This window comes from Camelus dromedarius, chromosome 2, assembly GCF_036321535.1.
Source record: "Camelus dromedarius isolate mCamDro1 chromosome 2, mCamDro1.pat, whole genome shotgun sequence".
In the NCBI taxonomy this organism is placed as follows: Eukaryota; Metazoa; Chordata; class Mammalia; order Artiodactyla; family Camelidae; genus Camelus; species Camelus dromedarius.
The window spans coordinates 72,436,861-72,462,775 of NC_087437.1; the positions used below are offsets into that span (position 1 = coordinate 72,436,861).

General features: G+C 39.0%; 1 long non-coding RNA gene across 1 annotated transcript in view; it reads right to left on the bottom strand.

Moving 5' to 3' along the window:
• The window catches only part of LOC135323235 (uncharacterized), a 53,523-nt gene extending 29,996 nt beyond the window's left edge, over positions 1–23,527 (bottom strand). Inside the window, exons 1-2 of the long non-coding RNA XR_010384533.1 lie at positions 23,194–23,527; positions 22,554–22,668 (exon numbers count right to left, since the gene is read on the bottom strand). This is a non-coding gene — a long non-coding RNA (uncharacterized LOC135323235). The remainder of the gene's footprint in view (positions 1–22,553; positions 22,669–23,193) is intronic.
• Between the last annotated feature and the right edge of the window lie 2,388 nt (positions 23,528–25,915).

Genomic DNA, 25,915 nt, shown 5'->3' on the forward strand with positions numbered 1-25,915 from the left:
CAGAATAAATTTAATGTGGATTTGTTACCAAACCAAACTTGGGTCTGCTTGCCCACATGTATCAAAACCTATCTGAGACAGGAGGGAAGGGGACAGGGCATAGCCACTCAAGGAATGACAGCAATTTAACATCAAAATGATGGAAGATTCCACTCTCAGTAGGCCTTGAGGATTAAGAGGTTTGACTTCTAGTAGACCTTGAGATTCATTATATGCTCATTGTAACAGCATGATAAATAACATGCTGGCAGGTGCCATGACAGCCCCAAGGCTAACTGCAAAAGGCCAAAGAATGGGCGGTGGCCCAGTTCCTGGGAATCCCAGCCCCTACGCCAGGGTAGTTGGAATGGTCCCACCTGTAGGTGTGTGAAGCTACTGAGCCCACAAAAACTGGCAACACCACGCCTAGCCGCCGTTTTTCATTCCTTCCTCTTTGGAGACGGCCCACACTCTGTCTATGGAGTATGTACCTACTTTTACTTTAACCTGAGCACCCAATTCCCACACCTCTTTCTCTGCCTTACACTCTATGCAGTATGTATCTCTCTAAATAAATCTACCTTTACTCAACTGTGGCTTACACTTTAATTCTTCCCTGTGTGAAGCGAAGGACCCACACCTGGCGGGGCACATCCCAGGGGCTCAACTGAGACCGGGGACACAGCCATCCTCACACCCCACATCCATTTTCCTGCATCGTATCTCCTGACACTGGACTGTGATGAAGGGAAGTGAAGCCTTTATTGCAAATCCAAGCAAGGAGTATGGGAAGTTAATGTTCAAAAAACTTGACCTCCTAGATGACTTTCAGGGAAAGATTTTTAAAGACAGGGTGAGGGAGAAGGTTGTGGGGTCCCTGACCAGCTAGCTCATGACAATTATTCTGATTGGCAAACTTCCAAAAATAAATCACTTTTGCATTTTAATAAAGTTCCTACTCCACTCGAGGAAAAACATGGTTTACTGGTTAAAAAAAAAAAAATAGAACCCTCAATATTTCTACTTAATTTCTGAAGCTGAAAGAATAAAATCCTTGATTTTTTAGGTTCTACTCAACTATACTACAGTGTCAATAATCCTAAAAGCTATTCTGTATAATTATATAAATAGACTTACTTTCACTTCTCATTTTTTCAGTCAAAGAAGAAATTAAATATTGTTTATAGTTCCAAAGAATTTATTTTTGCTTGGGTTGAATCTCACTGACTTCTCTTTTCCCTTTGATTTTGAGACTCAAGCCATAGTTAGAATTCAACTTTGCCCTAATAATCTTGACTGAGTGAAAATGGGAACAAATTTAAAAACAAATTTAAAAACTGAAATTGCTTCCGTGAATTATGATGGATAGTTAGTGGGAGGGGAGCCATTACTCCCTGAGAAATTTAAAACTATCCTAGCGTCCTACACACATTCCCAATAGTAATGATGTTTCTTTTGTCAATGGAACTGAGGATCCTTAGAACATTTCCTCAGCACTCCACTCATCTCTTCATTTATGCAACAAAAGTACATACTGATTTCAAGTGAGAACTGGGAATAAAGTAGAAGGATGTGTAAGACATGCCCTCTATGTTAAAGGAAGTTTGAGTCCAAGAGAGAAGAGATATGGAGACGAATCTGTGCGAGCATGAGAGGTATAGTGATGGAAGTACTTATATAACAAGTGTGTATATTGGAGATCAATTTTCTTATCCTTATATAGAGACAAAGAAATGCTGGATTCAGATTTTATTCCAAGATTATCTCTGGGCAAAGGTAATGATTTTTCAGAAGGAGTGGCTGCTAATATGTTCAAATTATACGTTTCTTGTGACTTTTTATTTGCCACCAGGACTTTAAAAGTTCTGCTCTAATGAGCACTCATCCTTATCAGTATACTACTCTCACTAGATCTGTGTGCATCCACTTGTCTGAAAGGACGCAGAACATAGTCTATCTCATTGTACAAAATACACCATCAACTTCTGTCATATTATACACCGATCACTTCATTAATGACATTTTATAAACTATTTTCAGTTTTCCTCTTTAATACAGTTTTAGAGTTCTCAAGCCTATTATGTGTTTGAGAACTAGATGGAGTAGAGAGGGTGTTGCCACCCCTCCCAAATGGCCTTTACCAGCAGTTACATCCCCAGGCTGTTTTAAGTGCAGACTGCTAACGGCTCACAGCTGCCTATCTGCTCACTTCCTTGGAGAATTGCCCTCAGGTGACGGCTGTCACCTGCTGGGGGAGCTACAACCCCCCCCCCACCACCACCACCACAGCCTATGGCCAATGACGGACTGGCTAGTTGATGCTAGGTATGAGAGACCAACCCCTCACCTCAAAGGGGAACGACTCTGTGGTGCAGTTTATGCTCCTGTGCACCTCCCACTCCCAGAGATTCAGCCACATGAGGTCCTGTTTACTGCATTTCACTTCCCTCTTCTGCTTCATGCTCCTCTTAGGGATTCAGTCTGAGGAGTCCTCCCTCAAGAACTCTTGTGTGTAGGAATCCCTCTCCTAGGCCCCACTCCTAGGAAGTCTGACCCAACCCGGTTAATCTCATTACTGGTGGTTATGGGTTTTGTTTGTCTCAGAGAAGCAGGCTGAGGGGGAAGAATAGCTCATGCTTGTTTTCAGTTTAGGAAGAAAATGATTAAGCAGTAGACCTACAATCCATATTCTCTTCCTACTGGTGGATCCCTAAGAAAGAAAGACAGTAGGCAGGATAAAACCCCTGACAGTCACGGCAGACAGAGAAGGTGCACTAAAAGGCCTGAAGGGAAACTGGGAGGGTGTGAAGGCACCACAGATGGAGGGAACCAGGGCAGGGGTGAAGCTGCACATTGGAAAGTGTGACTGGAGAGATTATTTGGTGGTATCACCTTAACCTGAGCATTTCACTGGGATGATACTATATATGAATCAAGCATAGTGCCCTTTGCCCAGTTTTAGTTGGCCATGCTGCATGGAAACTGTTGGATTTATCTTAGCCCTCCTTCCTGGTAAACATTAAGCAACATAGAATTCCAGGAAGCATTAAGAGATAATGCCTCTGATAAAGAAAATAATTGAGGTGGGAATTTTGATTTCTATTAGCTCCCTTAACAGCCCTGTCTAACTCTAGTGCATAAGGCAGATGGTTCCTGCAGGTTAATAGTAGACAGTGAAGTATTTTAAAAACTAGATTGTCTGATAGCTTTAGCAATGTCTGATATAGTAAAGACTACTAGAAAGGCTAAAGCAGACTGGTGTGTCACTTTGGGACTTAATGATTTCTTTTCAAACTCAATTTCTTTTTTTTTTTAATTCTTATTTTTTATTGAAGTGTAGTTGATTTACAATGTTAGTTTCAGGTATAGCAAAGCAATTCAGTTACACATATACACACACATGCATATATATATTTTTCAGTTTCTTTTACATTACAGCTCATTAACAAGAAATTGAATATAGTTCCCTGTGGTCTATAGTAGGTCCTTGCTGCTCATCCACATCACATATAGTAATGTGTATCCATCAATCCCAAACTCCCAATCTATCCCTCCCTGCCTTTCCTCCGTGGTAACCACAGTTTGTTTTCTATGTCCATAAGTCTATTTCTCAACCTCAATTTCTGATTCCAGCCAAGCAGTGTGGAATTCTCATGGAATGAAACCCAGTAGTCATTCAGCGTTTTGGCACAGAGGTATTTAAATTTGTTTACATATTGTCATAATCTAATAAAATGAGATTAGACTTGGTAACCATTAAGAGCAAGTTAGAGTACCACACTCGATATCATGAGAACTGCCTCCTTAGAGGATGCTCGGGAGGCCCTGCTGGCTGTGGTCACCATTATGGTAAGTAAATGGCGGCTGATAACTGCAGCCAAAATGTAAGGCCCAGCCCGATCTGGGAACTATGTGGGCTGGAGCAACTTAGAAACATTCCTCCAACTCTGAGAAATAGATTGTCACTCGGTGATTCCGTCAATAAACAAGAATATCAGAGGCAAGCAGGAATGGCTACTCAGGTTTGGACAAAAATCATATTCCTCTTCTAGAAATTTTGTTGGACCTAATTCATAAATCACCAAAAGAAATCTGAATTTCAATGAGTTTCTGAGCAGAAATAAGTGTTTAAAATTTTACAAAGGGCTGTATCACAGGTAGTCTCATTCAACTCTTGGAACCAACTGCTCAGATGATATTAGAAGTATCTACAACCACAACATATGCATGATTGGTGCTTTTGACAAAAATCAAGTACATTACTCAGTGGGTACCTCTCAAGTTTTAGACTCAGAAACTGCCCATTTGAAAAATAATCGATAGCTTGTTACTTGACCTTGTTCAAACTGCTCTCAGCATAGAAAGGCATCAACTAATTTGAGACCAGTAATAAGGATCATGTCATAGGTGATACCAGAGAGACTGTCCAGAAGGAAAAAACAAGTCCAGCAGACTCTTTCATAAAGTTGAAGTGGTGTATTCTAGAGCATGCAGAAGGGGGTGTCTGGAGGTGTTCAATACATGTAGGGGCGAGTTGATTTATTGTCTGTAAGAACATTAATAGAGGCCTCTGAGGACCTCCCCAGCCCCATTGCTGTCTGAACCTTAGGATTTTCTCTCAGGTGAAGCAAGGCCTGATTAATTGGCAATGTTCACTTTTAACTGATTGGCATTCCTGGCTTGAGAGTCATGTTGCTGTGTGGAAATCAAGGCAGAACCCTGAAGAGAATAAGCCTTAAGGAAAGAATGCAACACAAATCTGCACAATGAACAGAGCTGGGGATTGTCTATTTAACATCAGAAGTGTAGTTAAACTCCAGCCATAGACAGTTGTTTGGATACTTACAAACTCTGTGCCTGCAGCTAGTAGCCTTGCTACATGGTCAAGGCAAATGAGACCTAGACGACTGAACATAAGGAAAATCCTGTATGAGAAACTCAGTTTTCAAATTCCCTGTAGAAATTTGGAGGAAAAGTTAAAAGTGAAGTTGCTTGCTCAGAAGGGAATTGGAAGACAAAGGTGGTTGCCTTAATCACATCACTAGTTAGAAGCTACTTTGAAATGAATGGGCACGAAGGAACGCAGGTCATGCATTGATGCACTTACAGATGCCCTTTGTGTCTGCTCACTGAGGTGGTAAGAAACTTTACCTTGTCTACAAGAAAGAAATTCTTTGAAATGGCCCAGGTAAGACTGCCCGAGGGCAAGGGCCTGTGCACAGCTGGCAAATGGATTGCATTCTACCATTGCTGGTAGCCCCAGGGAGCTGTGCGTGGGTTTTAAATGGGATTGAGTCTGCACTATAGTGGGTCTGCTTATCCTGTAACAGAAGCAACTTTGGAGAATATAATTAAAGGTCTCGAAGAGCAAATTATCTATCAATTTGGCTCAGTTGGATGTAGTTCTTCTGATTAAGGTATGTGTTTGCCTTCTACCAATGTACAGAAATGAACAAAGAAAAATAATATTTTATGGCTATTCCTGTTCATTCTTAGAACAGTAGTTTTATTGAAAAATTAGAATGGAATTTGAAACCCTTGTTTCTCAAAAGCTGTTGGAAATAAATTTTAAGGGTTGGATTAGTTATTCAAATGATTGACTATGAGGGGGAGTAGAATGAGGACTCTACTGAAACTATTTCTAAGATCTGAAGATGGGAATAATGGGTAGGGGGAGAATATAAATTTCGCATCTCACAAAATTCTTCTATTTTGCTTATCTGGGTTCAAAGGTACGTGTGTCCAGGAAAGGTGATATAAATGAACAACATTATGCTATTAATTTTGACAGTATGTATTCCCAAAGGTATACTTTTGGGTAGGTCATAACTTCACCCTATATAACAAAATTTGGGCTAACTGTAAATGTGATTCCATTTCCGAGCAGCGAGGCTAATTTTATATTTCTTTATCTTTTACATACTATGACGTTGGGAACGTAAGTTAAGAGGCTGGTGGCATAGGTTGTTCTTGACTCCAATCCCCCTCACAAGAAGACCAGCTAGCAACTATCCATAGACAAGATACTAAGAGAAAATTCCACAACATAGGGGTGAGGCTGAAGCACCCCCTGAATCACAGAGACCTTGGAGGACCACGTTAGATGGATAAGAGGAGTGGCTACACTCTGACCACGTCTTCCCTCCCTCAGGCTGTCATCGAGGTACATGGAGAGGGGCCCCCTGGGCCTATGGTTTCTCCAGTAGGAAAAAGAGAGCCCAGGTTTTATAGCTCCCCCTGTCTTATGGGACACTTCCTGGGACACCCACTCAGATTTCACCCCACAGAGATCAGTAGAGGAATCAATGGGGCTTACTCACCGGGGATCAGATAGAGATAGAAAAGAAGGATGAGGTTTATAGCAACCAGTGCTCGGATTTGGGGAAATCACATCCTTACTTGCAGTGATGCTCAAGCAGAGATCCCGGCCAGTGGCTCTGCCCATCTGCAGAGCTGAGCCAGCAATACTGTCTAGCCAGGGAGCTTGGTAGGCAGTTCTGTCTAATCCAGGTCCCCACCAATAAGCCATATGGGCAATAGAGCTCATTCTATGGCCCTGCCCAGGCAGGGAAGCCAATTTTCAGCCCTGCCCAACTGCTGACTATAGCCTCTAGTCCCACGTGACCAGGAAGCCTGACTAAAGAATCTGGGCAGCTGCAGAGCCCATCCTACAGCTGTTCTCAGGCAGGGATCCCAGCCAACACTACTGCCCCGCTGTTAAGGGCAGCCACTGGCTCTGCACAGCCAGGGAGCCTGAACAGTGACCCATGTATCTAAACTATAAAAGAAACTCATATAACTTAGTAGCAAAAAACAATCAGGGTTTTAAAATGGGCAAAGGACCTGAATAGACATTTTTTTCCAAAGAAGATAAACAAATGGCCAACTAGTACACAAAAAAGGTGCCCAGTATTACTGATCATCAGAGAAATGCAAATCAAAACCACAAGCAGAATGTCTATTATTAGAGAGACAAGAGTAACAGGTGTTGACATGGGAGTGGAGAAAAGGAAACTCTTGTGCACTGTTGGTGGGGACATAAACTGTATACAGCCCCTGTGGAAAACAGTGTGGGATTTCCTTCAAAAATTAAAAAAATAGAACTAGCATATGATACAGCAATTTTACTTTTGGATATATATCTGAAGGAAATCCAGTCAGTATCTCAAAGCTCAAATTGCACCATTATTTATAATAGCCAGGACACAAAACAACTTAAGTTTCCACCAATGGATAAATGGTTAAAGATGATATGGTATACATATACAATGGAATATTATTCAGCCATAAAAGAAGGAAATCTTGCCATTTGCAGCAATATGGGTGAAACTCGAGGGCATTATGCTAAGTGAAATAAATCAGACAAAGAAAGACAAATGCTGTATGATCTCACTTGTGTGTGGCACCTAAAAAACAAACAAACAGAACAAACTCATAGAAACTGAGAGCAGATTGGTAGCTGCCAGGGCCAAGGGTGTGGGGTTGGGGAATGGTTGAAGGTAGTCAAAGGGTTTAAATACCAGGAATGAGTGCTATCATGCTATTTCCATTGGAGTATTTCAGAGTAATAAAATAATACTCTTAGCTATGTCTCTCAGAGTACTGGCTGGTGTTGGGAGGAGTCAATGCATAGATTCCTTTTACTAAAAAAGTAAAGTTTTCCCAGAAGCCACTCAGAATTCTTCATAGCTGGTGCCACAAATAAGCACTGTGTCTGTTCCTAGGTGCAAGAGAGTTGTGGGAACTCAATTGCCTGTTTAGTTGGGAGTGTTGAGGAAAAAGGGAGTTGAAAACGGCTGTAGGTTTACCTCATTAACAGCATCTTCCATGGCGGGTGAGGAGGGTGGTGATTAGATTTATATTTTTGAATGTCATTGTATCTGTAGAGTAGAATTTGGTCAAAAAAGGTTAGGAAGAGGGAGAAATGACTTCCAGGTTCTGACCAGGGTGAGTGTTGATGCTAATGGGAGAGGAGGATGTCAAGGATGGAGATGATTCATTTGGTTATTTGTGTCTATCTGATTTCACTTATTTTTCATCATCTATTTTTTGTGCCTCTTTTTATTTTTGGACCATATTGTCCTAAACGAAAGTAAAAATGGGTCTGAAATGTTATGATCACTGTGACATTTATTTAATCTTAAATCTTTTGACAGTTGGGTCATCATGGAAATCTATGTGCAGATCTTAGAGTTACAAGACTCATGGTTACTTATACAGTTCCTGTTTTGAGCCTCCAACTTGCTACATTCCAGAAGAACCTCGTAAGGGCCACATGAGATAATTATGAAAAAAATCCTTTGTAAACTGTAAAATGTCATGCATATGCACAGTATTATAAGAACTCGTTTTGGACAGATTCATATCTAATGGGAATACAATCTCTGATTCTCATATTTATGAAAATAGAAATGAATTTTTACTCCATTCAACAGACAGCATTATATACAAACACTTGTAATTCTTGACCTCTTTTCCTCACTCATACCTTCCTACGAGAAGAAGGGTGGTGTATCTACCTGGTGAATTTGTGAGAAGGAATTGGATTTCTGGGTTGGCTCTCACTTTGGATCTGCCTGGCTGCAAACAGGCTCGTTCTAATCTGCTTTCATACTCCTGGTGGTGGGGCAGGCCTGGACTCTATGAGGGAGGTTGACAATGTTTATGTCTGCAATAGATTTTTTCATCTCTCTTAAGGATACTAATTATGCTTCCAAAGAAAGAAAGAAAGAAAGAAAGAAAGAAAGAAAGAAAGAAAGAAAGAAAGAAAGAAAGAAAGAAAGAAAGAAAGAAAGAAAGAAAGAAAGAAAGAAAGAAAGAAAGAAAGAAAGAGCTCTATTTAGCTTGCTCTATTATCTCTGTTTCTCCATCGTAAGTTCTTCCATTCATTGAGTTCTTCCATTCATTCATCTCTCTCTCTCTCTTATGTTTCGGCTTCCTCAAATATCTTATTATTCCAGATTGTTTACTCTTCTTTATAGTGGAATTTTATTTTTGGTTATCTGACTGTCAGTGTTCGTGCAGCCTGCCAGGACACCATTTCACTGGAAGTGATGAGGAAAGCATGGCATGACAGGACGGCCCCTGGGTGCCTGTTCTTCCTGAGTGTGGGTGCTCACCCTTCCTCCCAGGTATCACAGTCCCATGCACATTTCCCTTGTCCATGCTCTCTATTGAATCGTTCTCCTACCTCCCTGTTGCAAGCAACCACTCCCATCATGTGATGAGTCAGCAGGGCAGGGTGGGTCAGCTCGGCTGCTCCTCCCAGCCACCATGTTTATTGCCTCTGACACCCATCATTCTCCAGGTATGGAGTTTCTTGGTACCAAATTCCATCTGTTCAATTGTTTAATTAAGCATAGTTAATTGTGGCTTCTAATCAGTTCAATCTATATACCTTTTGTCTTTTAGAGATTCCTCTCATTTCTGGTTCCCATACAGATGGTGCCTTTTTCTTCTTTTCAAGTGCAATGATGGTTTTGCTCACACATTTATACACATACTCTATGGGGCTTGTGTGTGTGTGTGTGTATTTGTATGTTTCCCATTGCTGCTGTAACAAATGACCACAAATCTGGTGGCTTAAAACAATAGAAATTTATACTTTCACAGTTCTGGAGTTCAAAGGTCTGAAATTGACTTTAGTGGGTTAATATCAAGGTGACAGAAAAGCTGTGCTCCCCCCTCCACCGAAGCCCTGGGGGCTACTTGGGTCTTGCCTCTTCTGGATTCTTTTGGCTCCCTGCAACCCTTGGCTTGGGGCTGTATCACTTCAGTCTCTGCCTCCATGGTCCACATTGCCTCTTCCCCTTCCATCTGTGTCAAATCTACTTTTGCCTCCCTCTTATACAGACATATGGGATTGCATTTAGGGTCTACCTGGATAACACAGACTAATATCCCCATCTCAAGATCCTTAATCACATGGACAAAGATTATTTTTCCAAATAAATAAAGTAATATTTACAGGTTCTAGGAATTAGTACCTGATATCTTTGGGGGCCATTTTTAGACTACCACTATACACATGTGCCCCCACCCCCATAGAGAGATATATACATACACACACACACACACACACCCAGAAGGATAAAGTGTATATATGTGTGTAGGTATATATTCTATGGCTTATGTAGATATAGACATATGCTTCCATTTGTCTGAACATTAAGAAAACATTTTTCCAGAGTCTATAGTTTTTGTCCTAGAAGTATCCAACTTATCCATATTAAATAACAAGGCTTTGAAAATGCTCACATCAACTGACACTACTTGAAAAGTGTAATAATATTGATATATCCAGGCCATGTTTCTTTTCAATTACATTAGAAATAATGCACGTTGTGAGCGTTCAGAATTCTAAGAATCCCCAACAGCAGCTTAATACACAATAAACCATGACAAGGAGTGGAAAGAGTAGCGCATTCTTTTGGCAAGGGGAAAAGAACGAAGGGGAAAAACAATTTATCTTAAAAAGAGCAGGGACTCAAAGCACACATGAAAGCTTTGCTGCTTAGCATGGATCTTTGGCAAAACCCTGAAATAATTTTTTTAACAGATGGTTTGTTTTGCATTTAGAAACAAAGTGGTGATCAACCAGTCTGCACATAGTATATACATGCATGTGTACATATGTACACATATACACACACATATGTGCATTAAAAAAATAGTCTTTTTAAATAAGTGGTTGGTCTGCACACCCAATTGAGAGCAACTGAAGAACAAGTGGCTGGTGAAGTTTAGGCCTTCATTGTAGAGGAAGAGGCTGAGAAAGTGTTTTGTTTTGCTATACAACACAAGATTGCCAAGAATGAAGCATGCCCTGTTCTTTGTTTTTGTCATGGTACTTAGCACAGGTTCTGTCAACTGAACAAATTCAACAAACATTTCTTGGAGAAATAAAGCTAGTGAATACACAGATCTCCAAGGATATTTATGGCTCACGTCCTTTGGGGCAGGAACCACATATCTTTTATCTCAGTATTTCTAGTGTCTTTCACAGTGGCCTTTCAAAAGGTGGTTGTAGATTTGGATTAAATGTAATTGAGTGGGTCAGTTATTCTTCATCATGGGACATCAGGCCATTTACAAGACAGACGGTCTCATGGCTGCTTCCAGGTTGAACCCAAGTAATTTTCTCCATACTGTCTGTGTGTCTATCTTTTGTTCTCCCCACGCAAAGGCCACACTAAAAATGCATGGAAACCAATAATCTGTAGTGTGTAGTGGTTCTCCTTGGATCGTTGCAACAACCATGTAAACAAGAATCCTGATCTCCATCTTGCAGTTGAGAAAACTGAGCCTTAGAGGGGACTGGTGTAAGAGTATATTCTGGAAAGCAACAGGTGGGCACTAGTCTTTGGTGACAAAATCAAATGTACCATCTTCTCTAAGAAGCTATAGACATTCTTAGTCCTTAAAACACCAATCTAGAGCAGATAATCAGCAGAAGTTTATTAAAAAGTTAAAAGCCAAACTTCCTCAATTTTAAAATGAAAGTCAGAGAAAAAAAGAGAAATAAGAAAATGAAAGTGAACAAAATAAAGTATGATACACAGAGGCAATTTTAAATTTATTTTATTTTATTTTTTATGTACATATCTGATTATTTGTACTTCCTGGTCAAATCTCTTCAAAATGTTCCTTTGTTGTTGAACGGAAATTTTTTTTTTTTAGTTTGAAATTTCCTGTGGAAAATAGTTTGGTTATTTGTATATTAACTCAATTATGTCCTTGACTACTAGTCACAGATGTCAAGGGAAAATATTACTAAAGATACTTCTCAGTTCAATTGAGTTTCCGTGGCCGTTCTGTTGTATCAGCCAGTATTTTCACTCTTTTAGAAATGGGATACTAGGTATGTTGGAGCCACTCCTACTCTTAGCACTTTATCAGGAGTTGAGGGGCTCTTAAAGAGTTCGAACCAAACATCAGAGTAATTCCTATCACCTATGTTTAAATATTCAAAAATGTGTGTGATCGTCCTATGACCAAGTCCACTCTAAACGTACTCTGGCTTTACCTGAGTTGAATGGCTTATTTTCACCTACTAAATTACAAATAACATTTACTAATACTGTCTGTCTTTAGTTTGTAGTTTTATTAACTAATTCAGCAAAAATCAAGTGTTCATTGTGTAGAGATCCTATGCTTGAAACGGGGACACAGAAGCAAACAAGATGGAAGCAATTCCCTTAAGGATTTTGTCATCTACATGGGACAAGATTAGGGCTGTCTAGTTAGCGAATGAGCATGCAGAACACCCAGTTAAATTTGAATTTCAGATAAATAAATACATTTTTAGTATAAGTATGTTCTTGTAGTATTTAGTACATACTAAAACCTTTTCTGTTGTTGATCTGAAATTCAAATTTAACTGATAGTCCTGTATTTTATTTGGCAATCATAGAAGAGAGATCAGGAAAAAGGTAGTTATGATACACAACAGTATGTGCTAGAACAGTGCTAAGTCTGGAGATTGGTAGAAATGTGTAGCTTCCTATTAATTAGGGATCATATTTTTAGGTTTTCCATAGATGCTGAGAGAAAAAGTGACCCTTTTTCAAGTTTGACCAGGTCAGTAAATGAATGTCCCAGCAGAAGAGTAGACTCTTAGGCAAAAATGATGCATTTATAACACAAATATGCGGGGAAAATTATTCAGTCATACTGAAATTACAGTGAAAAACCATGCAAACCTGCAAACCAGATTTACAACCATATGAGAAGTGATTCTTGAGCCAGTTACAAGTGTCCCCTTAATGTGCTTTTACGTGGCAATTATGGAAGACAAGCACACTGTTTTCCAGAGGGAACAAACTGCTGCAGCAGAAATACTGGCCCTTGACCTTTAAGGGCTTGTATCCAGAGAAAGAATGTTAAAGTTGGAAGACCAACTGGATTTATCTCGTCCATGCATCTCACACTACAGGCAAGAGAGTCAAGGCCAGCTGGAGTTAAGAGGCACGGTGGCCGTCGCAGAAATAGGTACTTCTGTGTCATTTACTATGGTACTTTTTCCCCTGCAGCAAATAGTTCATTAATGTGAGTAAGGATCACAAAGAGACTCTGAATGACTTTTGCAGAGTTGTGGAAGGAAAGAAATGAGAAAATGCAGAGAAAGCGAAGGATGAAAAGCTGACTCTAGGAAAATAAATTCATTCTTTTTTTCAAATTAATGAACATTTTAAAAGATTATAATTGTGTAGTAGCTCCCCTTACACTATTACTTGTCTTTTTTTTTTTAAAGAAGCTTAAAATTATGAGGTTTAGTGAAAAAAATAAACTTAACTTTTTCTATACAGAATTGGTCCTAAGACCAACTTAAGAGCATCTGAAAATATTTTTTTAAAAAGAGTTAAAATGTTATTGATATTTTAGTCTAATATAAAAAATTATGAATTACTGTCATTGACCCCATGGAAATCTTGTATGGCTTACTTCTGTATTTAATTTTATTTATTTGTTTCCTTCAGCTGTAGCTGCGTTATATTCTGAACTCCAGCACTACCTTGACTTAGAAGTGCTTCAAGAATCCTAGGGAGACATGAGAAATCTGCTGCTCTCTGATTCTTATTCATTGATAGGTAGTTTGGTTTCATTTTTCTCCCTTCTCTCGCTAACGTTCTGAACTTCTTTGAGAATACGTGTGGGGTTTTTAATCCATTTATTTTCCTTAGCGTTCAGTGGTTCCTTTCAATGTCGCTCTTCATGTGAGGGAAATTATCTTCTACATTTCTTTTTGATGATTTCCTCTTTTGATAATTTCTTTCTGTTAAGTCATCATTTTTAAAACTCCTTTAGTCTGTTGTTGGACTTCCTGAATTGATTCATAATTTTTTTTTATGTTTCCCTCAGATTTTCCATTTTATTTTTCTTCTTTTCAGCAATTCTAGGTTTTGTTTTTCTACCTTTTCATTGATTCTTTGTTTTGTTGGCCGATCACACTTTTAATTTCCCAGAGGTCTTTCAGGATAACTGGCTTTTCTTTTTTCATGGTCTTCACGCTCGTTTTAGGTAAATAATAATCTCTCAGAATTTGCTAACTAGAATTTTGTCTGTTTTTGTTTCTTTTGTTTCCTAAATCACTCCTCTTTCTTCTAAGTTAAATGGTTAGAGTTTTACTTTTGTTTTTAACTTGATCTATCTTTCTTGTTCCAAACTTCCTGAAATAGCTGGAGGTGGTTCATGACTCTTGGCCGCCCTGGGAATGTAGGCGGAGCTTAGTAACTCACAGTCTTGTTGTGGAAACGAGAGCGGACTGATGATGTTTCCAGACCCCCTTTGCCCACACGGAGAGGTCTTTCTCTGGAGGAAATGATGTCCAAATACTCTGCCTTAAGTAATCTCAGATAATTTTTAAAATTTCCTTGTGGAAAGATTCTGTGTTTTGTTTTTGGTTTTGTTTTTTCTTTCACCTGGGGTGCAAATAACTGGCTGCCCACGTGTCTGCATGTGGTTTGGAAAATTAGAGAACATAGTCAGGTACTTAGCCTGAACTTATGAGTATCAGTTAGACGACTTGTGGGTCTAAATCACAAAGTTGCCCAGAGTTCTGCCTCAGGATTTATTGCCTTCCTGACTTCTGGAGCCATATCTGTTCTAGGACACCCTTTCTCCATCCTGCTTCATCATTTGCTCCTATGTTCACTGGCCATCTTTCATAATTTTGTTAAAACTCCCTGGTTTTTAACATGTGCTCACCTTTTCTCCTTTTTTATTGCTTACTTGCATTTTGAGCTATTTTATTATCATTTCAGTGGGATTCTCAGGGGGTAGGAGAGATAAGCACGTGTGATAAGTCTTTCGTCTTGATGTCCAAGTCCATAATTAAATTTCCCTGAGTCCATAATATTTGGAAAATGTCAATACAACAGTATTTGATACTACAGAAATCTATTGGTGATTTTAAAAGATGGGCAAAGTGTCATGTTTGGAGACACCTGCTTAATATAAAATATTTTTAAAGCATGACTTTATTACCAATATATAAATAGTTCACTAAATATGTGATATATCAATTTAAAGAAAGATTTTTCTATAGTGTTTGACATTGTGAATTTGTAAGTTGGTTCCCCTCCCCAGCTGTCATCAGAGAATCACCTTTTTTCATCTATCTTTGCTGTGCTTAGCTATTATGTAGGAAGTTACTTTCCTGTGATGGTACCCTCTAAATCCACTTCCAGGGAAGATATCCCAGGCCAGGAAGTCTTACAGACCAGATTGAAATGCTGGAATTACATGGTTTATAAAATCAAATTTGAAACAGAGCAAGGAGTAAGAGGTGGGTCAAGTTAATGTACTTATTCTAGAAAAGCCCAAAAGAGTAGCTACAAAAAGAAAAGTAGGTTCCTTTCAGACCATTTAAGGTAACAGAAAATAATCCTATGTAGCATAGTAAAGCATCAGTTAACACCATATTACAGCTTAAGCCAATCACTAATACTCCTAATGGTGATCATAAATTAATTAAAATGTATAATTGTGTTCTGTAGGCTGAGAAGAGGGCAAAATAAGTTTGTGATTCATTTTAGAAAGATTTCTGTGTAGAATAGATGAACAAGATTATACTGTATAGCACAGGGAAATATATACAAGATCACAGACTTGAATGTATTTTTTAACTTTGACACTCACTGTGTAACCATGCATAATTTAAATCGTATCTATGAAATCTCATGTCATAAAGTATCAGACAGTAAGGATAATTACATAGATCTGATATAGTTATCATGACAATTTGATTAAATAATTCATGCAAGATGTTAGCACAATATGAGTTGCTATTAATATTGTAACAATTTTTCTTGAATTTTTGTGAATTTTTTCTATCTGTAATTTTAATAATTACAAAATATTTTGTCATGTATCCTAATTTAAACTATCAAATCAATCTCAGTCAAGTACTGGCAGAGTTAATTGTTTGATTTTTGCAGAAATTGACAAGCTGAATCTAAAATACATACGAAAATTTAAAGGCTCAGGAACAGCGGAGGCAATCTTGAAGAACAAAAAAGCTAGAACCAAACAGCTCTTGGGATCTGTTAAAAACCGTAGTTAATTAATTATATCTTAGCTTATATAATTAATTATATACTTTCAATATAATATGATACAATTATATCATGTAATTAATTATAGTAATTAAGACATTGTGGTCTTGGCCCAAATGTAAATGACTGATGGCACACAATAAAGTCCACCTGAAACAGACTCACTTGATTTATGAATTAATTTTTTTCATTTATTTATTATGAATTTATTACTTATAGTGTTTTTATTGAGGTATAATTTACACACTGTGTGAGTTTGAAGTATACAACGTATCAATTTGATACAATTACCACCTTAGCTCTGTTAACACTGCTATCATGTCACATGATTATTTCTTTTTTGTGGTGAAAATATTTAAGATCTAGTCTCTTAGCAATTTAGGTATATAATACAGTATTGTTGACTATAATCATTATGCTCTATATTAGATCTCCAGAACTTACTCATCTTCTAGTTGCAAATTTGTACCCTTTAACAACATCTCCCCAGTTCCCGTACCTCTCACCCCGGATAACTACCATTCTACTCTGTTTCTGTGAGTTCAGCTTTTAAAATTCCACATATGGGTAATATAATATAGTATTTGTCTTCAAATACTTCATCTGGCTCATCTCACTAAGCATAATGCCTTCACAGTCCATCTACATTGTTGTAAATGGCAGGATTTCCTTCTTTCTCGTGGCTGCATAATATTCCAATAAATATATGTTGGAATATAGGATAATGGAATATTATATTATGTGAATTATATATAATACATCATCTTTATCCATTTTACCTGTTGCTGGACACTTAGGTTACTCTTTTTTTAGCCTTTAGACTGTAATTAAGTGGTTAACACACCACCCTAAGAATTAGAGTTTTCTAAATCTGACTGTATATTTACCTTTACTTGTGTGTTGTATAATTTTGTATGTTTTCGTGTGACTAATTAGCACGTTTTCATTTCACCTTGAACTCCTTTCAGCATTCTTACAAGGCAGGTCTAGTGGTGGGGAGCTTCCTCAGTTTGTCTGTGAAAGTCTTTATCTCTCATGTAATATCATAATGATAACTTTGTTGCATAGAATGTTCTTGACTGTCATTTTTTTTTCTTTCTATACTTTTAATATGTCATTTTATTTTCTTTTGGCCTGTAGGGTTTCTGCTAAGAAATCTGCTGATAGCCTAATAAGGATTCCTTTGTAGATTTCAATCCTTTTTCCTCTGGCTGCTTTTAAGATTCTCTTTTTGTCTTTGATTTTTGATAGTTTCATTGTAATGTGTCTTTTAGAAGGTCTTTGGCATTGAGATAAAATGGTGATCTACTTCATGAATTTGGATGCCCTAGTCTCTCCACAGGTTTGGAAAGTTCTCAGCTATTATTTCTTTAAATAAGTTTTCTGCCCCTTTCTTCTCCTCTCCTCCTTTTGGAATCCCAATTATTCTAATATTTGTATGTTTGATGGAATCCTGTAGATCACATAGACTTTCTTTGTTCTTTTTAATTTTTTAAAATTTGTTCTCCTCTGATTGGGTTATTTCAAAGTTGCTATCCTCTGGAACATGGTTTCTATCTTCCATTTGGTGTACTCTGGTATAGATGCTCTCTGTTGCATTTGTCATTTTATTCATTGAATATTTCAGCTCTGGAATTTCTGCTTGGTATATTTTTATGACTGTTATCTCTTCATTAAACTTGTCATTTTGTTCATGTATTGTTTTCATGATTTTGTTGAATTGTCTTTTGGTATTTTCTTGTAGCTTGTTGAGTTACCTCAAAATAGGTATTTTGAATTTTTTATTAGCTAGATTGCAAAATTCCGTATCTTTGAGTTTAGTTATTGGAGGATTATTTTTATCTTTTGATGATGACGTGATTTCCTAGATTTCTCACTCTCCTTGGATTTTTCCTTTGCTGCTTTCATATTTGAAATAACAGACACCTCCTCCAATATTTACTAGTTACTTTTGGGTGGGATGTACTGGTGGTCCTGGTGTAGCTGGAGTTTTCTCCAACCTTGTATGCATATACCTGCTCCACACTTCTTTTTCTTTTTTGAGGCAGAATTCTTAAGTATTTGTGTTTCCTGTGATTCTTACATCGCACCAGGATGGCTGCTGAAAACCTCTCTTTTGTTTTCCGGAAGGTAGCGCTACAGTTCAAGTTTGCGGTTTCTCCCTTGTCACAGATCCTGATCTGGTTTCCTGAAAGCATTCTGTTTATTGGCGTTCACTCTTGCTGCCACACTCAATAGCATGCAGAACTGACTGCAGAGTTGAAGGAGTATGACTTTGGCACTTGGGTCATTTGGGCGTGCCCATAGATCTGTGGTGGGAGATTCTTGGGTGAGGTTTTTCCAGAGGCTTATAGGTGAATTTCCTGCTGAAGTCCTGAGAAGAGTCAGCAGAAACTAAATCTCTTTAATGCCCTTTGATATTCTTATCTGCCTCTTTCCTGATCTATCCCCCCACCCCCAGATCATGGATGTCCCACCTCAGTACTTTGGGTACTACTGGAGAGAACTGGGTTTCTCCAGCAGTGTCCCACACAGCTGGGGTAGCCAGGCACTCACTCACCACTTTCTCTTTCACTCTCAGGGGAGTCACCAGCAGCTAGTTTATCCCTGTGCTGTGTAGCCTTGGGGAAGGGATGGTGCTGGCAGTGTTTGTCTTGTCCTTTCCTGTGCATCCAAACTTATCATTTTCTTTTGCTCCAATGGCATGCTGTAATTTTCTGTTGGAAGCCTGGTCTTCTACAAACTCTCTTTTGTTCATGGCCTTCTGCCAAGTCATCACTCTCCAGATTTTCCCTGACTTGTGGCCAAGAGGGTTGGGGCAGATTTGCTGGCTCCTGCTAGTTTCACAGACTGTACTGAAGTCTGTCTGCCTATTACCAAGTGCAGAGGTGAAGGAAACTCCTGCTGGCACCCTTGGTATATAATGTTGGAGCCACACCTTCTATAGAGGTACTTTTGTTTGTGGATGGATGCCTAATTGGTTGTTAAAACGGAAGTCATAGAGGAAGACATCTTATGGCACCATGATGCTGACATCATTGACATTTATAGTTTTATATGCAGAATTAAACATGTCTGGAGGCTGAGGAAAAGAAGCCAGTAGAGAGACTGATGTAAAACCTAGGAGAAGAAATAATGAGTGGCATGAAGTCCTGGGTAATGGAAACTGGGTGCGAGCCACAAAAAGAGAAGCGGCATTCTTTGAGTCATGACAGAAAGAGAAAATAGATAGAAAAAAAACAAGAGAAAAAATGAGAGACTGGACCTATGCTTGAATGTTCCTTTTGTGATTTTCTGTATCACAAACATAAATGCCCTATTCTGTATTCCTCCGTGAGAATGATAGTGTCAGAGAAAAATGTCACTGTGCTGCAAGACATGTAGAAGTCTCTATAGTTAGATCCAGAACCATGAAATTATTACACCTTTGGAAGTTCCAGTCCGAAATGTTTGGAATATATACCTATTTCTGCAAGTAACCCTGGGTAGCTCAGGCATTGTGGAGAAACTGAAGGGTGCAGGAGTTGATTTAACACCCTAAAGCTTTGCAGCTTTGGGAGCAACAGGAGACAGGACCCAAGACTGGGAGGCACTGTTCTCACCACTTGCAAAAGTGGTCATGGAGACGTACCCCCCATAAATGAATCAAATATCAGTCTCAAAGGACATGTGCTCCTGAGCACATCTGATAACTTTCTAGAGATGCTTCAAGAAGTAACTGGAAGATATTTTGACTGGAGGGACAAGGAGGCAGAAACTGACCAAAGTCCTGAGTCAGGCACTAGGAGACAAGTTGGCAAAATTTGGATTACCAATATTAATGTCACCTTATTTGTACCCATAGACTCATGAGATTAGATGACATCTAGACAGCACGAATTTCAGCAAGTCATTTTTACTTACTTCTTAAATACTGTAAAAAGTTAATGAACAGAAACCTCAATTAAATAAAGTTGGAATACCAGAAGGGGGCGCTCTCACACCCTGAGACCTCCTCTTTTTTTCTGGCAATAATTCAACCAATGAAAACCCATGGACTCTTTGTTCACTATAGTCTTCCCAACTTCCTTTTCCCCTTTATAAGAGTTCTTCTCTTTCTGTGCAGGGACTTGCACGTGGCTCGCCATGAATGCAGATCTCAAATTGAAATTCTTTGCTGATCGCCAATAAACCCATTTTTGCTGGAAAAATAACTAGCAGTCAACTCATTTTAGGTCAACTAGAGAATTCACCCTTAGTAGCTGCAGCATTTCGTTTTAGAGGTTTAAATCCTAAATTAGAAACTGGGGCAGAGATAGCACAGTTCATGTGATAGCCACGTGTAAGATTTGAAGAATTTTTTTTCCCATGAAGAGATACTATCTCAGCTGGGGAGCTGGGGACATGTGTAGACTCTGAGCTAGGGACAGATATGCATCACTGACTGTATAAGATCGTGCCATCCACATCTTATATGTGTTTACTGCCGTCAAGATTATCAATGTACTCTTGTCTTTAATTTCATCCTCAATTGCAGTGCTCAAGTGCTCCTTGTGGTGTCCTTATATTGTCAAAAAAATGCCCTGAATGGCAAGTTTAGAGAGATAAAAATTCTAACTTCTTTTAAAGAAACAATGCCTAAAATATATTTTCATTTGTATTGCTTCACAAGAAATAACTTCAAGTGTGGAATGTGTACATTATTCCTACATTTTAAGAATTAGGTTTATAGTTTATGAGTTGTCTTCTAAAGGCACACCCTTCATATCTTTCAGTTTATATCTCTGGCCCTCATCTAAGCTCCAGCGTCACAGATCTAACTCTTTAACTGAAAACTTTACTTAAATGCCTGATATAAATCTCAAACTTAACATGTCAAGCACAAAACTCTTAATCTCCTTCCTCTTTCAAGCCTGCCTCTGCTTTCTTTTTGGTTTAAGTAAATGACATCCTATCTGTTTAGTTATGTCCAAAACCTAGGAAACATCTATGATTTTCCTTTTATTCTTCCTGTTACTTCAGCCCATCAGCTAATTCATCCTCAAAAATGTATCCTTATCTTCTCCATTCATCACCATATCCTTTACTATCACCCTATTCACAACCACTGTAATTTCTTCCTGTGATGGTAAGAACTTCCCCAACTTTCCCACCTCCTACCTTGACTGCCTAAGACACATTCTTCACTCAGCAGCCAGAATTATCTTTTCAAAAACATAGCCTATCTTATGTCATTTTCATATTTAAAATCCTCCTATTGAGATTTTAGGGGGATAATAAACAACTTCCTGTTTCAGCTCCCAAGTCTGGATTCAAATGAGAGAGAGATGTATTTGGACAGATAACACAAAATACTAGTTTTGTCATTGATAATGCTTGGACTGTTGTGTAGAAGTGACTATGGCCATAAAGACTCAATAATATTTAACTTAACTACCTATTTATTTTCCCTCATTTTAAAGTGCAGTTAGTATTTGGGGAAAGCAACATCATGAAGATAAGAACAGAACTGTCCTTATGAATTTCTGATCTTCTTCCCCAAGAGATATTTCACGCCACTGGTGGTCCATAGGCTAAAGTATTGAGCTCAAAGTTTAAAGAGAACAAAAAAAAATAATAACCTTTGCCTTAAGTTTTCTAACCTCTGCCCTTCCTCAAAGAGATGTGTTTGACTTGATTTGTAAGTTTGAAAAAGGGACAAGACTTGGTTGGGTCTACCCCTTCTGGAACATCTTGTTGTCTTTCATTCCCCAGAGAGATTTGGTCTGTTTTCTGCTTAGTTAGAAGCCATCTGCCCTGCATGGGGCCCTGAAGCTGTGGACCTGTGCTGTGAATGGACTGGTACATTCTCTGCCTCAGAAACTCCTACTCGATGGTTAACATCCAGCTGGAAGGTCACCTCCCCTGTGAAGTCCTTTCTAGGCAGGATTCATTTCTCATGCTTCTTTGTTATTGTAACATCTGGTACATACTTTTGCATTTTACTAACCTAACCTACTATATATAAATATTTTTTGTCTTATTGTTTTTATGTTTGTATTCTGTACCACACTCAGCTTCTCAAGGATAGAAACAGTAGCTTTTTTTTTATTTTGTTTTTTTGACTTCATGTTCCCAGATCCCTGGTACAGAATAAGTACTCAGAAAAAATTTGTTGAGTAAATTAAATTTTGTTTTCTTCCATTCTTTTTTCTTTCTTTCCTACATTCCTTTTTTCCTTTCCACCTTCTTTCTTCCTCTTTCTCTCTTTCTTTACCTATCTCTAAATCTAGCTCTCTATTTCTCTCTCTTTTCTGTTTTCTACTTTTTGAATCACCTAAACAGTATTTTTTATTTAGTGGGTATTTTCTTGGCAAACACATACCCATGATGCTATAGGCTTAATGTTTTTGTCCCCTCAAAACTCATGTTGAAACCTAATTCCCAATGTGATGGTATTAAGGAGGTGGGGCCTTTGGAAGATGGTTAGGTCATGAAGGTGGAGCCCTCATGAAGTGGGATTAGTACCCTTATAAAAGACACTCCAGAGGGCTCCCTTACCTCTTCCATCACATGAAGACATGTGGAGATACAGCAAGAAGACAGTCATGTATGAACCAGGAAGCCAGACACCGAATCTGCAGGTACCTTGAACTTGGACTTCCAGCCTTCGAAACTGTGAGAAATAAATGTTGTTTAAACCACCCAGTTTATGACATTTTTGTTATAGCATTGCAAAAGAACTAAGACATGTGTATTATTCAATAGTGTTGTCTATTAATCAGTCTTAAAACCCTTAACTAGATCATAAGAGGTATTTAGGTCAAATAAATGTGTCCGTAATTACTCTGTTGTGTTGTAATATCCATGTGCAATCTATTATATTTGCCTGTCTGCAGACATTAGGGGCAGCCTATATTTTGATATCTTTACCATCTCTCAAATGTTACAAAACCTATTTTAAGTAAATAAATCACTGATATAAGCATATCCTACCTCAGTACCTGATCACTATTTAATTGTCCCAATCTATGTGAGCAAAATTTATTTTCTGTCTCTCATCTGTTCGTGCTCATCAATTTACACCTGAAAACAGCTGGACAGGTTTTCACCAAGATTGAAAGGTATGCTTAACATGGTAAATTGGTTACTTAATAACTGAATTTATGAGCTCACATAACTGAAAAGTCTAGACTCTCACCTTTGGAGCACCTTGATGAGAAGCTTACAATAAAACTGTCAGAATCTGGATTATTTTTGTCTGTCTTCTGGTTCTTCTCACCTCTATTTTGGATCAGTCCTCAGCCAGGCTCTGTCTGTAGCAGCTCCAGAACATATATCTTTGAAACTCTAAATTCCAGTCCTTGTCTCAGGAAGATCAAAGTGAAGCCTCAGAACTACAAGTCAGAGATGGATTGTGCAGACTTGGATCCTATGTCCACTTGAATCTTGACTCCAGTTATGACCAGACTAAACTGTAACGCAGAACTGTATTGTCTGAATTTTGGTCACAAGGGCATCCCCGGAGCCAGGGGTGAAGTCAGCTTCACCCTACACGTGTTGACAGAAGCATGAGGAAGGATGACTGCCTCAAACCAAATCAGGGTCCTGTGACCACGAGATTAGGGTCTTGACTGTGGGGAGAAAAACCAACAACTGTCCATTATAGACGTCCTGATACACAGTCTGGTCTCTTGCGTGCATGTGAAACTCCCTTTGGGGGCTTCACAAAAAGAGGCAGTTATTCTTCAGGAAACATCAAATTGATGTTTGGAAAGATGCCCATAAACTGCTGATCAGGAAAGACCATTCATATTAAAAGGCTGTGAATAGATAAAGAAAACACTGGATTCCAGTATGAGCCAAAAATGAAAATCATAAAAACAGATCCTTCAAGACTCTGGTATTGAGCCATCACTGCACTGTCTCTTAAGAGAGCTTTCTCCTGACTGAGAGGTCACAGGATTTATTTGATTTGACGACTGTTAACATGCTGAATAGCAATACTCAGGGGTCAGCTGATGATCAAATATAATTGTGCATCTTCAACTTGCTCACTCTGAACTCTCTTTTCCCTGGTCCACGTACTCTGGCTGGGTTCTACTCCACCAAGAGCCTGACGGGAAAGAAGGCTCCTCTTCAGTCATTAGACCAAGGAGGTTGATAGAATATAAATGCTTTTCTGAAGCATTTTTCTGTTGTGGTACAAGGGAATGCTGTCCAAATGTAGGAGGAAATAGGCTTCCTTTGCTATAAGTTAATGAAGTTTTTATTGAACACTTATAATGCTTTTAGCCCTACCAGAGTGAACTTAGCAAAGGAGTGACATCTGCCTAAATTCATCCTCTCTGTTTATCTCATTCATAGCTACTATGGGATTTTTGGTTTCTTAATTAACAAAATTCACATACGTACATAACATACTTTCAAAAAATCAGTATTCTGAAAGCCTGCTGTGTTGTACCAGGCACCGTGTTAGATGCTATGAGTACAAGAAAGACATTTTCCCTTTCTTCATTGACCTTCCAGGATAGTAATGAAGATATTAAGCAAATAACCATACAATCATTAATTATGGCTGCAAGTGTCACAAACAAACCAAAAAAAGTACAATATGCAATGAGAGCTAATTAAGATGGGGATCTGACTTAATCTGGAGGTTAGGGAAAGTTTGCTGGAGGAAATGAGACCAGGAATCTGAGCAGCCATAGGAAAGGAGGTGTGCTGTCTGAGTCCCATCAGGAGACGGTAATTTAAACAGGGTAAGTTTAATATAAAAGTGATCAAGCTAAGATAGAAGACTAACAATGTGGATGGAAAGAGAGCTCTAAACAATATCTTAGGGCTGGGGAGCATACCCAAGGAAAGACACACTTCCAAGGAAGGTTCAGCTCTCATTGAAAGAGGGGGTTGAAGGAGATGTCATTACAGCACCCTGGAGGGTGGAGAGGTTTTCTGGATTGGCTGGGTCAGAGCTGGTCCACAGTCTCTGAGCAGGGGATGGGCAGGCAGACTGGTAGACAGCCAAGCAGAAAGTGTGGGGTACACAGTGGGGGTTGGAGGTACCACAGTATGGAGAGGATGCCCTCTACAGGAACCCAGTACACTCCCATGTGCAGCTCAGGGTAGGGCAGCTCTGGGCCAGCATGGGTACCCATGTGGTTGAGGGAAGGTATAGAGAACAGTGACCTGAGCTAGGACATAGGCCCGCACTATCTGAGCTACTGCTGTAGTCAAGAATTGAAGAAAACATGCAGCCAAATGCTGGAGAAAGCTGCGGCAAGCAGGCACCTAGCACTGCTGAAAAACATGGGCCAAGCCCCGAAGCAACAACCATGCTCTCCAAGAGCCTGGCAAATGAAGCGCTGGAACGGGGAAAGAACCCCTTGTTCCTCCAGTCTCTCTCCAGCACCCACAAATGGTAAGATTTAATGTCATGTCAGCTGCTGAAAGGAAAGTTTTGAAAGGGCTCAGATCCATTTTCATAGATCAGGCGACAAGGTAATACGTTGATAATGGCACAGGGGTAAAGAATGTTTCAAGCAGAAGGAACAATACATAGGAAGCTCTTTGAAAAACCCTAGATGGGGTCAAGTTGCTGAAAGAAGGCCATGTGGCCCTGAGAGTCCCATTTAGAGGGGTAGGGTGAGACTAAAGAGGACAGGAGAGGCCAGGAAGCAATTCAAATGGGCTTAAGTCATAAAAAAAAAAAAAATTACTGGCTCTCATAATAGAAAATTCTAGTAGTAATGTGAGCTTCAGGCAAGAGTTTATCCAGCAACCCAAATACGGACCAAATGAACTAATTCATTACCTGCCCCCCTCTCTGCTTTCTGCAGATGTCTTACAGTGCTGTCAACATAACTGTGGTTCCATTTTTTGCATATGATAGCTACCAGTTCTCCTGGAGGTTCTGTGCTTCC